Here is a 16,912-nt window from a genome sequence, read left to right on the forward strand (position 1 = left end):
ATTTCCACAAGAACATAAAAAATTTGTATGCCAAATGTATTCAGGAATAAATTAAATTTTTTCTATTAGGAGCCAAACTATAACTTACATAATTATATGCTAAGTTTAATACGAAGTGGGCATATTTTACATAAAATTTCACCAAGACTTCAGGTGATCATATTTGTGCAGATTTAATAAACATATATTCATATTATTGTTTTATTTATATCTGTATCTTCATCTTATATCCCAGTTCTGAGCACAGAGTATGTGCTCAACCAACTTTGTTGATTTAAAAAAGTATTTTAAAATGTATTGGCATCCAATATGTGAAGCCCTAGGCTTAATACCACAGTATCTGCTCTCAGGGATATTTCAATATTACTAATATACATACATATATGTATGTGTATATATATGTATCTCTCTCTCCATCTATATGAGTGTGTATGTATATACATATGTATGTATGTATGTATATACATACACACTCACTATACATAAACACTCACTGGCGAGAAGTCTTATTAGCCCTTTCTCCTAGATAGCTTAAATTCTAATTTTATGATTACTTTAAAAATTATGAATATGTTGGGGCGCCTGGGTGGCTCAGTGGGCTAAAGCCTCTGCCTTCAGCTCAGGTCATGATCCCAGGGTCCTGGGATCGAGCCCCGCATCGGGCTCTCTGCTCAGCAAGGAGCCTGCGCCCCCCCCCACCCGCCTGCCTCTCTGCCTACTTGTGATCTTGTCAAATAAATAAATAAAATCTTAAAAAAATATATGAATAGGTTAATGGTGCCAAGGGATAAATGTTTACATTTTAAATAGATATATGTGTGACATTACATTGACAATCTAAGAAATAGTCATGCCATAAAACTTTATGTATTCTGGCTTTCCTAAACTCAGAATTTCAGAATATTTGACCTGAAATGAGCTGAAGTTGATATTTGAAGTGCTTTGAGAACAATGTCAACAACAGCAGCAAAAGACTTAGTACTCAAACTAAATCTCAAATTGTAGGAGATTTGATAAATCAGTTTAGGAGAAATTGATTTAGGAGAAAGTTCATCAAGCCCTTTAAAAGTATACTTGCATATACAAAATCATTATAGTATTAAAAATGAGTTTCACTCATCAAAACCAACAGAAATTTAACTTTACTGGGACTAAGTTTTGCCCATTATCAATTAAAAATTCATGAATTTGCAAGGAAATCGTTTATTATGAAAAAAGAATCTTGATCCTGGAGTCCTGGAATCGAACCACACATTGAGCTCCCAGCTCAGCAGGAAGACTTCTGCCCTTACCCCACAATTCACGTTCTCACACACTCTGCTCTCTCTCTCTCTCTCTCTCAAATAAATAAATAAATAATCTTAAAAAAAAAATCTTGTACTCAGACTAGCAATCTTTCCATTAATTTCTAGTCAGTGAGGTTTTACTCTATTAGTATTTATGATTATTTGAAGGCATATATTCAATAGACATTTATTGAACACTTACACATATCAAGCACTAGGAATATAATGTGAAAAAAAGTCTCTCCCCTCATAAAACTTACATTCTAACAGAGAGAAAAATGATTTAAAAAAAAAAAAAAAGGAACAATTACAAACAACTGCACACTCAGGGCACCTGAGTTGAGTATCTGCCTTCAGTTCAGGTCATGATCCCAGGGTCCTAAGATCAAGGCCTACGTTGGGCCCCCTGCTCGGTGGGGAGCCTGATTCTCTCTCTCCCTCTGCCTATTGTGCCCCCTGCTTGTGCTTATTCTCTCTCTCTCCATCAAGTAAATAAATAAAATCTTTTTTTTTTAATCTTTAAAAAAAAGTTACAAACAATATGTCAGATGGCCTAAGTGATAAACATAAAAATAATGTATGCTGGTAAGGGCACTGAAAGACATATGGGCAAAGGGATGTTACTCACTGCTGCAGGCAGATTATTGAGGGGAGACCTCTCTGAGAGGTGATATTTTAATAAAGTTAAAATAAACTGATGGCAATATTTATGCAGCTCTCTGGAGGGGGAAAAAAAAAAAAAAAAAAAAAGAATGTTCCAGGTAAGGGAATAGCATATGCAAAGTAATAGTCTGACATTTTTAAAGAAATGTGAAAGGAGGCCAGTGTAGCTAGAGCACTGGTAAATCAGAGAAAGCAGTAGAAGATGAGATCAGAAAGATGATGTAGGGTTAGATCATATAAGACCTTATAGATCATAGGAAAAGTTCTAACTGTCATTCTGGTGAAATAAAACATATTTGTTAGGAAGGTGGCAAATGATAGGATTTTTGCATAAAGAAAACTGTCAGTCTTTTGTAATTACTGACACTCTACATAGTTGTGGGAAGGGAGCAGGGGTGGAAATGCCAACAGCACGTAAGAGAGTGTCGTCTGAATCCATGCTAGAAATAAAGTGGTTTGGATACAGAGTTTAAGAAGTAGTGAGAAGTTTCTAATTCCAAACATAGTTTAAAAGTAAGGTTAACAGATTTGCTGTTGGATTGAAGATGCGGGAACGTTAAAGAGTCAAGAACTGCAAGGTTTGGAGTCTGAGCTAATGTGAGATGGAGTTACCATTCACCGAAGAAAGGAACATTGGAAATAGAGCATATTTTGTGGAGAAGATCTAAAACTGGATTTTTATGCGTTAACTTTGAGATGCATATTATACGCAGAGGTGGAAAAGACATGCAGGTAGTTAGATATAGGAGTCTTTGGAGGGGAGACAGCCAGGCTGGTGATGCACAAATTAGCAGGTCACAGCATTGTAGCCATACCCCATTTCATTTAAGGGGTGGAAAGAAGAGGCGGGACCAGCAAAGCTGATGGACAGGAGGAGGTTCTGGAGGACAAAGAGGAGGAGTTTGACTGTGAGGTCAAGCTAATGAAATGAATTGTGTCAACAATGCTGATGGGTTATATAAAATGACAACTGAGAACGGACTACTGATTTGGGGGGAAAAAGGGAGTTCACTGGTTATTGTAGCTGGGCAGTCTTTACACCTACCTAAAATAGCACCTCATCAGCCTCTGCCTCTCCATACTGAGGTAGCTCCTTTTTTATGTCTGTAATTACTTGACATTACATGTGTGGGTGTGCTATGTGTGTGATTTGTTTGCCCATCTTTCATCCTTCTTTGGTTAGACAATGTGATTTTTGAGAGCAGGGACCTTACTCCCATTTGAATTTCCAGTGCCCGTAGATCATATGCCTGGTAAATAATAAATGTTTGTTGTTAATAAATGTTTGTTGAAATAAAGAATATTCACTTGCAATGCTCTGCCAGGTTAGTTTTTCTGCTTTTCTCAAGAGTTGAAATAAGCATTTCAGTGGGGTGGGGAATGGGGGAAATGAGGTGAAGGGGGTCAAAGGTACAAACTTCTGATGTAAGATAAATAAGCTTTGGGGATGTAATGTGCAACATCATAACTATAGTTAATAATACCGTATTGAATATTTGAAAGTTACTAAGAGTATATGTCCTTAAAGTTCTAATCATAAAGAAAAAATTGTACTTATGTGAGATGATGGATGTTAATTAATTTTATCATGGTAATCACCTTGCAATATATGTATACACCAAATCATGTACACCTTAAATTTATACAATTTTCTATGTCAATTACATCTCATTATAACTGGGGAGAAGAAGAAATAAACATTTCAAAATATTTGTAGGGGGGAAAATTCACATTTATATTTTTTTTAAGTTACAAAATCAACTTTCATAGATTAAAAAGAGTTGACTCAGGCCTTGAAGATGAGAAATGGAATGGGAATTCAGGAGTTGAGTTTTAACATGAGGTGTGTCTCTCACATGTCCCCACTGTAAGAATAATTATGTGTGTAAATCCAGGGGAGGGCACAGTATTACTCACAGCTCCTCTTTCTCCAAATACACAAAGAGTTCTATTGTTTGCAGCATCTAAGCTATTCCCTGGTGATAAGTTAGGCCAGACATTAGCAATTCTCAGGGAGGAAGTGAGCAGGGTGTGGGTAATGGTTGTTTAGAAATAGTCCCTCAAAAGAGGGTTTTTTTTGTTGTTTGTTTTGTTTTGTTTTGTTTTCCTCTTTCAGGGTGTCCATGTCCAGCCCAGAGAAATCTGTGCAGTCAGGGAAATTGCTAGAAATGCTTTAGGGTGCCTCTTCCACCCATACCCATCTTTAAAAAATACCCCAGCCATAGAACCTGCTGAGTGAGCGTCAGAACACAGGTTCACCTGCTGCTACCACAGAAGATTGGACCAGGATAGTTGAACTTCTAACTAAAAGATACCTAAGGACTAGTGACCTTTAACTTCCCTGACCTAATTGGCAAAAGTGAGCTGGGCTAAAAAGATACCTTCTGGGAAGTGCTGGACTTAAACATTCAAAAGAAAGTTGGTGGTGGTTGTTTGAATGAAAGATCCTACAACCTGGGACTGAGATGACCACCAGCCAATGAGTCATGTGCCAGGTGAATAAACACATGAAGCCATTTGGGCTGGAAGGACCATAGGTCAGATTCAGCAAGGGTGAAGAGAGGAAAGGATTAGGGGGAGGGAGGGAGGAGAAGGGAACAGAGACACTATCCTAAATCTGTTTTCCTTTTTGTCCTTCCTAAGGCCTGGCTGTTTAAATTTTTTTCTGGATTTATGAGACCCCCCTCATTGCCCTTACAATAAACTGTGTTTTCTAGAGCTGGTTTGAGAGTTACGTTCCTTACAATCCGAAGACCCATCACTAAATCATATGGAAGATACAAAAGAACAGCTGAGATGGTTAGTCCATGGCTCTGTAAGTTTTCAAAAGTTAACACCTTCTGATTCTGGGGCTTCCAGAAATCCTCCCCATTCAAAAAATGACTATCAACTGCTCCCATCCTTGTCCATCCCAGTTGTCTCTCTAGCATGTCCAATGCCAAAAATAAGCAGAGCAAAACAGTAGATGTAAAGGTGGGGCAGGGACTGACTGGGGTCAGGTCCCAGGAGATCGCCTGCAAATGCATCTAAAATTGATTCATTAAAGAGTGTCCCAAGGCAGGGGGAGGGAAAACAAAGGAAAGTAGTCATTTGCCCTACAAATGCCCTACAAATTTCCCTCCTAAGGGAGGGAAACAAGGCAAGGATGAGATGTCAAACAAAGACCCAGGGATGGTAACTTTGCTAACTTCTGCAGGGGACCTCTGCAGCCCCTTAAGTCACAGACTTAAGTCACACCTAAGTCAGACCCCTAAGTCACACCTCCAGGCTACAGGGAGCTGAGTGTATTTCACACCACAAGTCAGTGGTGGAGATGCAAATTCCGAGGCTATTCTGGTTCTCATAGCCTTGAGGGAAGGTGCAGGGGAAGTATGAGGAGCACTGAGACAAGAGATGTAGGTGAAGGCATTCAGGGAGTTGTTATACATGGAAATGGAAAAGATTTGGAGAGGATATGGGTGGATAAGGAGAATCTGCTGGTCAGGAACGTAAACAGCATGGATAGAGGGATGGTATAGGAAAACAATCATATCACTTCACTGCATACCTTAAAAACAACAACAACAACCACCCACTCTTTTTATATCACTACACATTAGTCTCATTTTCCCACCTCCACAATGGACATCCTAAGAGTAAATGTGATGTGATTTCATTGGCAGATGGTCTCACTCTTGCTCCATTTCCAATCCCCAAATAATGTCCCTTGTCTTATATGAAATTCTTAAGTCTCAGAACATAGAATGTAGTCCCTTTATGGACGGATTAATGTGAAAATATCCCCAAGACTGGAAACACATTGACTCAACTCAGAACTGAGACTTGTCCAGGGTATTTGTGGCTAGGTCCTCTGCCCAGCCTTGGTAAGCATTTGGTGTATGCTGTCTGTTTTATCTGTTTAGAAGCCACATCTCAAACCTGACTCATCGCCATCTCCTACATGAATTACGGGGCCATAGTTCTATGGATTAAGATTGGGTCCATGATGCCGTCTTCCCCCATCAGATTCCTTTATTTGCAGAATTTTGGATTCAATCTTTCTCTATAACACAGGTGGTATTTATACAAAGGCAATTTCAGTAGCTATATCATTCTGTCCTATAAGATCAGGAAAGCAGAAAAAGGGTTTCTACAGAAAGAGGGAAAGAAATACATATTAGGCATACAGAGAAGAGCATGGCTGAAAGGCAGCAGAAAGACTGCTAGTATTCCCTTCTCTGACTCCACCATGTTCCTGAGGCCCAGATGCATGATGGTTCTTGGAGCCCCAGAGACCCCAGTATATTCTTAGCATTCATTCCCATTTTGTGTTGAAGTTGGGTTGAAATTTAGTTGGGTTGGAAAAAAGTTGGGTTTTTTTTTTGTTTGTTTTGTTTTGTTTTGTTTTTTCAGATAGAAACTTGTGCTTTAATATATCTGTGTGTGTGTGTGAGTGAGTGTATGCGTGTGTCGAACGACTGTCTCCAGGGCCTCAGCGCTGGGCCTCTGTCCTTGTTTTCTGCTCATCCTCGAAGCCAGTGCAGGCCCCCTCCCTGGCAGGCCGGCCCTGCCCCTGGGTACCCCGGCTGGCGGGGGTCAGTCTTTGGTACGATGCGGACACTTTGGTGTGCCGGGGGCGGGGTGGGGGAGCCACGCAGCTCTCATCATCTCTGTGATGCCAAGAGGAAGATGACCATGGGCCCCCAGAGCTGTGGGTGGGGCTGGCGGGGGGCTCCACTGCCCGGCATCACCACCACTTTGTTGAGATCCATCTGCTTCCGGGGACACTCTCCCTTCTTCGGTGTGACGTCATCTACGGCGATAGCCCCCAGGTAGCCAGAGCCTCGCACCCCCTCAAAAATAATCTGGAAGGGCCCGCTGGGTTGATGGGCACGTGCGCCTGCTGCCATACGTTGCCCTTATTGCCACTGAGAGACCAGGCGTGTGTGTCCAGGGCCCCTTTGTTCGGGGACCGCACCAAGAGGTTGAGGGAGCCGATGTGCTTCCCGTACATGTGGTAGAAAAAGGAGACGCAGTAGAACTTAGCACTGGCATTGTACAAGGGACTCACCAAACGGGCTTGGTCCCCCAGCTCCCGGGGCCTTGATGTCTCGATGAACATGTAGTAGCCCTCAAGGGTTGCAACCAAAGAGTAATAAATAAGAAGGGGAAGACAGTAACAACTTTTCTGAGCTATGGACTCTGCCTGGGAGAAATTCTGAGTAGAGAGGAGAGGGCGTCCCTTTTCTCCTGGCATCTGGATGAGCGTGGCGTGGTCCAGAGGCTAGGGTGGCAAAATGCATAATCCAGGGGTTTAAAAAGTCTTTCCAGAAGTTACCAGATGGGAACACTTTTTAGAGGATCATTTTCCAGATCCTCAAAGTTCATGCTTACTTTTTTTTAAAGTTGATCTGTTAGGCGATCTCCTAACCTGAGATCTGACCTGACCATTCTCCTTTGCCACACCTCTCTTCACAGACTCTCATGCCCTGCCCCTTCATCTGAAATTGGTATGGTAGTTATCCCAAGCTGTGAAACCTCTTGGGTGCCAAACAAAGGAACAATTTGAGAAGTGAGGCTGAGAGAGCATCACATGGTAAAGCTAGAAAGGCATGAACGAAAATATCGGAGGAAAGTATTCTGTCTTATCCAAGTGAGAGACTCATGGCTATGTTCCTGTCACTTTATCTATCTCCCCAAAACCACACATTAGTTATGTCTTCACATTCAGAAGTTAGATGATAGTGGGGATGCATATTTACATGTTTATTGTGATTGAAAAACAAAATCAGGTTTTGGATTTTTTTCTTCCTCACAGAAAGCCTAGTTTAGATTATTGGTTTCACAATTAAGAACTGAGTTTGCCAACTAAATTCCTTGGCAGATATTTTTCCTCTAAATAAGTTAAATTTGTCACTCTAATGGTTTAATAGAAAATATTTAACACACAAATACAATACATAATTTGCTAGAACATACAATTATGTGCAGCTATTAAAGCTTCAATATAAAATTTTACCTTACAACTGAAAATATAATGTTTAAAAATCATTTTAGGAGATACCCAAGCAAAAACTATATGATACGTCTAGATTACCAAAATGTATCCATCCAGATTAAGTCACTGTGATCAAGTCAAACTGACCAAACACATTTTTTTTCCTTTTTATACTCTTGAAAACCTTGTGATCCTAAGACTACAACACTTGGATTAGCTGAATCACCAAGGTATAAAAGCATTCGCTCATTTCTTATTTGAACATGTGAAAGTAAACCAAGTATACTAGCTACCTGAAAGGTTGTAGTTTTTGATATTCGAGGGAAAAGGAATAAAAATAAACTTTTTAGTTGTTTTATAATTCTACATGTTATTAACATCAAACTTTAATAGTATAGTTAACAGAATATATCCTATATATTTATTTTTTCATACTGTTTAAGTGGGTATTTTTGTCTATCTAAGTTTATCTAAGAGCAAAGCCCGAGATAGAGATCCTTTTCAAATGATTTAGTGAAAAAGAGCCCTCAAGAGAAAGATTAAGGAAAGCAGGAAGGACAGGAAATAAAAACTAAGCAAGAGAGAGGTCCTAACTGGTCATTAGCTTCAGGCTAATCCCACTGAAAAGCTCTGAGCCTGAACCACACCACAGAATGAGACACCCATGTTGCAGGGAGATGGCCTTTTGGCCACATTAGCCAAGATCTCTGGGCAAGTGGCAGTTCCTGTGTGACTGACACTTTGGGGGCAATTCTCTGGAGAAGAGGGCCACTGTCAGTCAAAACTCACAGCTGATGGAGAATGGGTGCTCTGGATGGTAAAAGGGATTTGGAGGGGACAACAACAACCTCTGAAGTTTTCTATTTAGGAATAAGGAAACCAAGGCTCAGAACATTTAAGGATCATGAGCCACTGTTCCACAGGTAGTGAATGATGGAGTTATGGCCCAAGTTTGGTCATTTGACCTTGAAGCCCCGGTGAAGTTCAGATCTTTTCTGTGTCAAACTGTTTCATGTCCTATAGCATATATAGTCTATGGAGCTAAACAATTTGATATGAAATCAGACTAGCTATGCTGTTGTACTAGCTATGTTCTTGGAAATATATCCTTTGGAGCCATGACCTAGCGAGGTTACTTAACATTTTTACTTAACATTTCTGAGTCTCAACTTCTTAATCTGAAAAGTGTGAACAATAATAACTAGCAGCATAAGTATTCTGATGATGAAAGAAAACAAACATGTAAAACACTTAGTGCTCTTCCTTATGTCATACATGTGTATGTATGTATCCATTTCCTTTCCTTTTCTTTTACCTATAGGTAGACCCATTAAAGTAGTGTAGAGAATATATTGGGTAACACATAAATAATATATTGGTCAGCACATAAATACATACCTATGTTGCTAAGAGGGAACACTGTCAAAAGAGACTAGATTTTCTAGAAAGTCCTATCTAAGTTGCTACCACAAAAGCTTTAAAATTGACTATTACAATTTAATGACAACTTTATCCCCGTTTGAATCTGTATGATTTTTTAAAAAGCCTTCAAATCATAACATACATATAAAAAATGAAAAAGTCATTTGCCAGTTTGAGGTTGATGCAAACGGAGTCAATGTTAACATGATTTCTTTTACTTAATTGTTACTGTCTTTTTAAAATTTTCACTCATGAATAGTATTATGATGTGTATGTGTGTGTGTACATACACACATACACATACCTATATATTTATATACACACACTTCTTTAAGTATTTCATTGCTGATGAACATTTAGTTGTTTCCAGTTTTGGACTATGATTAATAATGCTTGGTGAATATTACTGAACTTCTCATGTGGTGCACATGTGTGCATTTCTTTCGGGTCCAAAAGGTAAGAGTTCTTTCAGGTCCAAAAGGATTATGGAATATGTTTATGATCAGCTTGAGTAAATACTAACAAATAGCTTTCCAAAGTGGCTGTAACGAATTATACTCCATTCTCCCACAATTTATAGTACTTCCTGTTGCTCCATATTTTCACCAACACTTGGTTTTCTCTGTTTGGTTTCTCTTTTTACCATTCCAATGGCATGCTGCTACATACTTATCAAAATAACATTTTACTTTCCATTTCCCCGATGCCTTATGATACTGAGTACCTTGCATATGTTTTTAGCTATTTTGGTATTCTTTTTTGTGAGTCACTTTTCAAGTCTATTGCCATGTTTCTTTGTTTTCTTTTAAAGATTTTATTATTTTATTTGATGGAGAGAGAGAGAGAGCATGAGCAGGGGGAGGGGCAGTGGGAGATGGAGAAACAGACTCCCCACTGAACAGGGAGCCTGATGTGGGCTCAATCCCAGGACAACAGGATCATGACCTGAGCCGAAGGCAGACACTTAACTGACTGAGCCACTCAGGCCCCCTCATTGCCATATTTCTATTGGGTTTAATTTTTTTATTTTTAAGTGTTTACTTAAATTACAAATATTTGGGGTGCCTGGGTGGCTCAGTGGGTTAAAGCCTCTGCCTTTGGCTTAGGTCATGTTCTCAGGGTCCTAGGATCAAGCCCCACATCGGGTTCTCTGCTCAGTGGGGAGCCTGCTTCCTCTTCTCTCTCTCTCTCTGCCTGCCTCTCTGCTTACTTGTAATCTCTCTCTGTCAAATAAATAAATAAAATATTTTTTAAAAATTACAAATATTTAACATACAGTGTAATATTAATTCTGGGTATACAATATTGTAATTCAGCACTTCCAGACATCACCCAGTGCTTATCACAAGTGCACTCCTTAATCTCCATTACCTATGTAACCCATATGTACCCCTACCCAAGGTTCCTCTTGTTCTCTACACTTAAGAGTCTGTTTCTTTTTTTTTTTTTAATTTAGTGATTCATCACTTACATAGGATAGCCAGTGCTTATCATAACAATTACCCTCCTTAAAGGGATGGTGGATTTTATCTTTTTCTTACTGATTTTTAGAACTTCTCTCTGTATTTTGGATACCAGAGCTTTGTTGGTTGTATCTTCCCTCCCTCTGTAGTTTACTTTTTTGCTTAATTTTTTTTTAATTTTTAAAAGATTATTTATGTATATATTTACACAAGAGAGAGAGTGAGTGCCAGGGGTGGGGGGAGGAAGAGAGAATCCCAAGCAGACTCTGAACTCCACACGGAGCCCAAACATGGCTCGGTTTCATGACCCTGAGATCATGACCTGAGCTGAAATCAAGAGTAAGATACTCAACCAACTGAGCCACCAAGGTGCCCCTCCATTTTTCTCTATTAATGGTGTTTTTTGATATTCTTATTATAATGTACTCCAATTTGTCAGTCCTTTCTCTTATGATCAGCACATTTTATGTTTTCAGAAATCTTTACTAGCCTCATATTTAAAATGTAATCTCGGGATGCCTGGGTTGCTCAGTGGGTTAAATCCTGTGCCTTCGGCTCAGGTCATGATCCCAGGGTCCTGGGATTGAGCCCTGCATCGGGCTGTCTGCTCAGCAGGGAGCCTGCTTCCTCCTCTCTCTCTCTGCCTGCCTCTGTCTACTTGGGATCTTTGTCTGTCAAATAAATAAATAAAGTCTTTAAAAATAAATAAATAAAATGTTATCTTTTATCCATGTTATCTTTTAGATACTATCCTCTAGATACTTCTTTCTTTTATATTTCATATTTTGTTTTACTAGCCATCTGGAATTGATTTTTATTTATTTATTGTATGATGTAGTAGTTAAGCTTTATTTTTTTTTCAAATAGATATCTAATTAATGTAACATCATTTATTGAAAAGATTGTGTTTTGCCATTGTTCTACAGTGTCTCATTAGACATAAATCAAGTGTCCAGATATTTGGGTCTGTTCCTGAACTCTATTCTGGTCCTTTAGTTTATCTGTCCTTACATCCAAACTGTACTTTCCTTATTATTGTAGCTCTGTAATTACTTTTATATTAAGTAGAACAGGTTTCTCCAATTTATCCTTCAAGGTTGTCTTGGATAGTTGTATTTTAACATACATTTCTACAAAAAAAATTTACTGGGATTTTAATTAGGATTGCATTCTATTTTTAGATTTATTTTGGCAAAATCTTTACAATACTGAGCCTTCCAATCTATGAACATGGTATATTTTCCCACATATTTAGGTCTTTAATTTTTTTCAATATTATTAATATTTTGGGAGAAGAGGTATTGTATGGATTTCTTTTGATTTTTAAAAACTGGGTCGTTGAAAGTTTTTGGTAAACCTGTGTCCTTTTGAAGAAAAATTAATTGACTCAGAATTTGACTCTGTTTTTCTGAGAATGCCAGTGCTTCAGGCTGATGCTCATTTGCACACAAGTATCAGGTAATAAGGAGGCTGTGAAGGATCCTCCCTCAGATATATTATCTTAATTTTCTATACTAATAACTTTGATGAATTTTAATTCAGTGTTCAGTATTATGAAAGGTTTCCAGAGAAATGGCCATATTAAAAAAATAGTTCACATAGTCAGTCTATCATACTCTATGTATTTTAAGTGAGAATTTATACATGTAGTAAGTTGTGTCTAGAATGTAGTTTAAGGAAAATACTCATTTTGGTTATGACATGATATACCACTTATGGAATTCAGGGTCACTTTAGGAAACAGATAGTAAATTTAATTTGAGTACTTTGAAGAAAGTTTAATAAGGAAATGTTTTACAATAGAATAAGCAGTATATATGCTGTATCATGAATCTGGTAACAGCAAAGCGTTCTTTGCTACTCTTTCACCTACACTGACAAGAAGAGAAAAAATTACCAAAACCTGAGACATGGGATCATTGAAGGCCCTGGGACCTTCAGAGCAGGCACACATAAACCCCAAATGAAGGAATCCTTCTGGCTCATAATTCGTCTTCCAGTGATCCTACTAGCCTGACCCAATCAAAAACCAAAGATAAGAGAATATTTGACACAGTTCATGTATTTCAGCTTCCAGGATATAACAGCTCAAAGCAGAGAACAATACAGAATGGCTCCAGAGGACCAAACAGAAGACATCCAACATATTACTTTTATAAATCAAGAAAACCTTTAAAATTCTATTCTTCTCAACTTCCAGAAAGTTAAACTATTAAACCATCAATTTCATTAAAAATAGTACCTCTAGACATTTTAAATATAGCTTCACTTTCTGCTGTATAGTGCATGCTGTTGGCATCCTACTGAGGTTGTCTTTACCCATCTGTACCCATCACCCTGTTACTGGATTTGACTAGCAATAGTAGTAATAATAATAACTATTCTTATTATTCACCATTGGCCCTTCTCTAGAGAATCACTCTTGGCTGATAAAGAGCTTCTTTCTTAGGGGGCTGCTTTCTCTCTCTGCCCTCAAGAAGTCAACCAATGTCAGGCTGACAATGGTTGGCTCACTTGCCATGATGAAGGATTAACTCTTGTGCAACTTGTGTTTTCAGATTTTCCCAAGGAATTAGACTGAAGCTAGTGTCTAACTAGGACTACATTCTTGATTAGTTTTTTACACACTACCCTATGTAGATTCGCTCCCTTTGTTCCACTGAGAGCACTTCCCCAATAAACCACTGGAACAAGAAGTCCTGTCTTGGGCTCTACCTTTAAGATACCTGATCTAAGATGTTCTGTAATATGATACATATGTGTACATGTTGTTAATGACAGCATATTTTTGTATCTTCAATTGTTTATTTTAAAATAGCTGGCATTTATTAAGCACTAAAAATAGACTTGGATTTTAATAAGTATTTTATAATATATTACAGTTTTATCATCTCAACAAAACAAAGAACACTAATAATTCTCACCATATAAATGAGGATATATTTAAAGGTTAAGGAATATCCTGAGGACACAGAAATAAGAAACAGCAAAGCTGATATTCAAAAAGGACCTCTTGAACTCCAAAAACAAAACTATTAACCACTAAAATATATTATCAACTTTTTAAAATTAAAACATATAATATTTATTGAGAACTTATTAATCATTTTACCCACATTATATTATTAAATTCTCATAATGTTCTATAAAGTGGCTGCTAAAATTATCCTTATTTTACAAAACAGAAAAATTGAGAAAGACAATATATAAAAGATATATAAATCTAGAAATAAAATTCTCTATCTCCAGATGAAGGCCTCCTTCCTCAGCACCTCCTCTAGAGGTAGGTAGGTGGTCTACATTACCATATCACATCAATATGGTCTTTTTTTTTCCTCCACAATGACTAGTCCCACTGAATATGCAGAGGGCTAATAATTATTTCCATATTTCTAGCACCTCCTAGAAATATACTAAACACACAGTAGGTATTCATTAATCTTACATAAATGAATGGCTGAAGAGTCAATAGATTGGGAAAATTCACTTTTGCCCTAGTTTGGGCTATGACAGAATACCATGGACTGGGTAGCTTAAGCAACAAATATTTATTTCTCACTGTCCTGAGGCTAGGTAGTCCCAGTTCAAGGTGCCAGCAGACTGAGTGTCTGGTTAGGACTTGCTTTCTGGTTTGCAAATGGCGGCCTTCTCTTTGTATCCTCCTATGATAAAGGGCAGAGAGAGGGAGCAAGCCCTAGTGTGTCTTCTTATAGAAGGACTAATTCTATTCATGATGGCTCTACCCTCCTGGCCTAGTCATCTTCCAAAGACCCCCTCCCCCCACCTCCTAATATCATTATGTTGGTGGTCAGGATTCCAAAAACCGGATTTTGGAGAAAACAAACATTCAGTCCATAACAACTCTTTTTCAATTATATTAAAATCTATTGCTGAGTCCTTATCACTCATTGAATTTGGCAAGAGAAAGTCTCTTCAGCTTTTTGTTTTTCTCTCTTTTTTTTTTTTCAAAGATTTTATTTATTTATTGGACAGAGAGAGAGATCACAAGGAGGCAGAGAGGCAGGCAGAGAGAGTAGGAAGCAGGTTCCCTGCTGAGCAGAGAGCCGGATGTGGGGCTTTATTCCAGCACCGGGGGATCATGACCTGAGCATAAGGCAGAGGCTTCACCCACTGAGCCACCCAGGCGCCCCTGTTTTTCTCTCTTGAGAATAACTTTAATCTGTGAGTCCACGTATTACTACTTGTTACTGTAAGTATACTCTGAAAAAAGAATCATCAACTATCAGGACTGGATTAGAATCATAAAAATCCTCTCTTAGGTGAACTCTCATTTTATAAATGGGGAAAGTGAGAAGATGTGGAGAAGCCGAATTCACCAAGTCACAAAACATCTGGTCAGCAAGCCAGCCTGGACCTTGTTCAGTGCAATTTCTGTTGGTCTGGGTTGCCTCCTTAACCCAAACAGTAAGATGTATATAGGCATATATATTTATATTTAAACCTTCATCATCTATGATGGCCTATGTCATTTAAGAATAAGAAGAGCTAGCAATTATTCAATTTTAAAATATGTGCAGCATTATGTTGGGAGCACTACATACTTCATCTCTTTCAGATCTCCAAACACTCCAATGAAATAAGTATGGTTACATTCTCCTGTTAGAGATAAGTAATTTGAGGTACAAAGAATGTAAGCAGCTTACCAAAGTGGTGGTTTTAAATCAAAGTATTGAGCCCAGAGACGTCCACTAACCACTAATACTAAGGAGGTTTGTTCTGGCTTTTACCTTCCATGAAATTCCTGATAGAAGATATATGTTTTTACTGTTTGGGTAAAAAAGTCATTAAAACCAAGAATTTTCAGCTTCAATTTTCTCATCCTCTCACTGAAAACTACCACTGGCATAATAGAGTTCAAGATATTTTTCATTAAAGGAACACATATTTTGTATAAAAACAAAAATCACTAAATTATGGTGCTTAATAATAAGAAAATCATATTTTTAGTGTAGTACAGTTCTTACTACTTGGAATTAAAGAAATTTTATTTATTCTATAACTTTCATAGTTCTTTTTCTAGTACAGGTACTTTTTAGGTTTAAAACAAAGTAGAATTATTTTTATTGATTAAACAGCTCACAAGAGATAGAATAAATGAAGGCAAAGAAATTGTTTTCATAAAAGTGATCATCAATGCACATGCTTAATGTTGAGATATTGTAAGTGTGAAAAGTAAAAAAAATGTTTAGTAAACAAATCTTCTCAAGTATTACATGCTTTATTTACAGATTGTTACCTTGATTAGTAATCATGCAAGCATTATTGTTTACATATTTTTAAGGAGAGAGGCAAAAACATATGTCTATTTGCCAAAAAGCATTGAGGCAGTCTCAGTACACATCTAGATGTATAAATGAAATTGACATGTGAATTTATCTTTAATTCACATTTTTCTCTAAGAAGACATCACCATTTTTCTTTAATTAAGGCATAAACAGAATATATGCAATTAAATGTATCATTTGATTCATTCATGGCTTTGCATAGTTTGATAGCTCTTTCAATTTTATTACATGAGAGCATCATATTACATGCATGTACCACATTTGGGTATCTTTCCCTTTAGTCAAGGTTGTCTTTGTTCATTCAACTTTGAATTTGAATTTGGTTGCTCTGAAAATAAGCACTGTATTTCAATTATATTTACAAACTTCACTGAAGGGGATGAAAACAAGTCCTGTTTTAAATATTTGTTGCTGTAATGGACATATCAACAGTGATGACCACTTGCCATTGGATATCTGAGTAAACACGGCCTGGTTTCGAGCTGGAGGTCTCATATCAGCTCCAAGCTCCCTTTAAAATTTGTGTGCTGCCTTGCTGTATTTTTCATTTCTCTATGCCTCTGTACACTTGTTCATGTGTGCTATTCTAGTTTTCTGCCATGTCAAACCCTGATGTGAATATCCTCTCCTTAACTACTTGCTCAGAATTTCAATCTCAGTCAGCATTTTGTGATTTAGTGCTCTAACTGAATATTTGAGGCGTTCTGAGGAAGGGCCGTTTCACACAATCTACAACATTCTACCACTTGCTTACTCCTTTGTTTCTTCCTTTCCATTCTATTAGCTTCCAAAGTC

The 16,912-nt window shown here is 37.8% G+C and overlaps 1 pseudogene; it reads right to left on the minus strand.

Annotated features, from left to right (window-relative positions):
* Positions 1-6,538: 6,538 nt before the first annotated feature.
* On the minus strand, positions 6,539-7,185 carry LOC132027164 (MAM domain-containing glycosylphosphatidylinositol anchor protein 1-like; annotated as a pseudogene).
* Positions 7,186-16,912: the final 9,727 nt, after the last annotated feature.

Source organism: Mustela nigripes, chromosome 1 (genome assembly GCF_022355385.1).
Source record: "Mustela nigripes isolate SB6536 chromosome 1, MUSNIG.SB6536, whole genome shotgun sequence".
Classification (NCBI taxonomy): Eukaryota; Metazoa; Chordata; class Mammalia; order Carnivora; family Mustelidae; genus Mustela; species Mustela nigripes.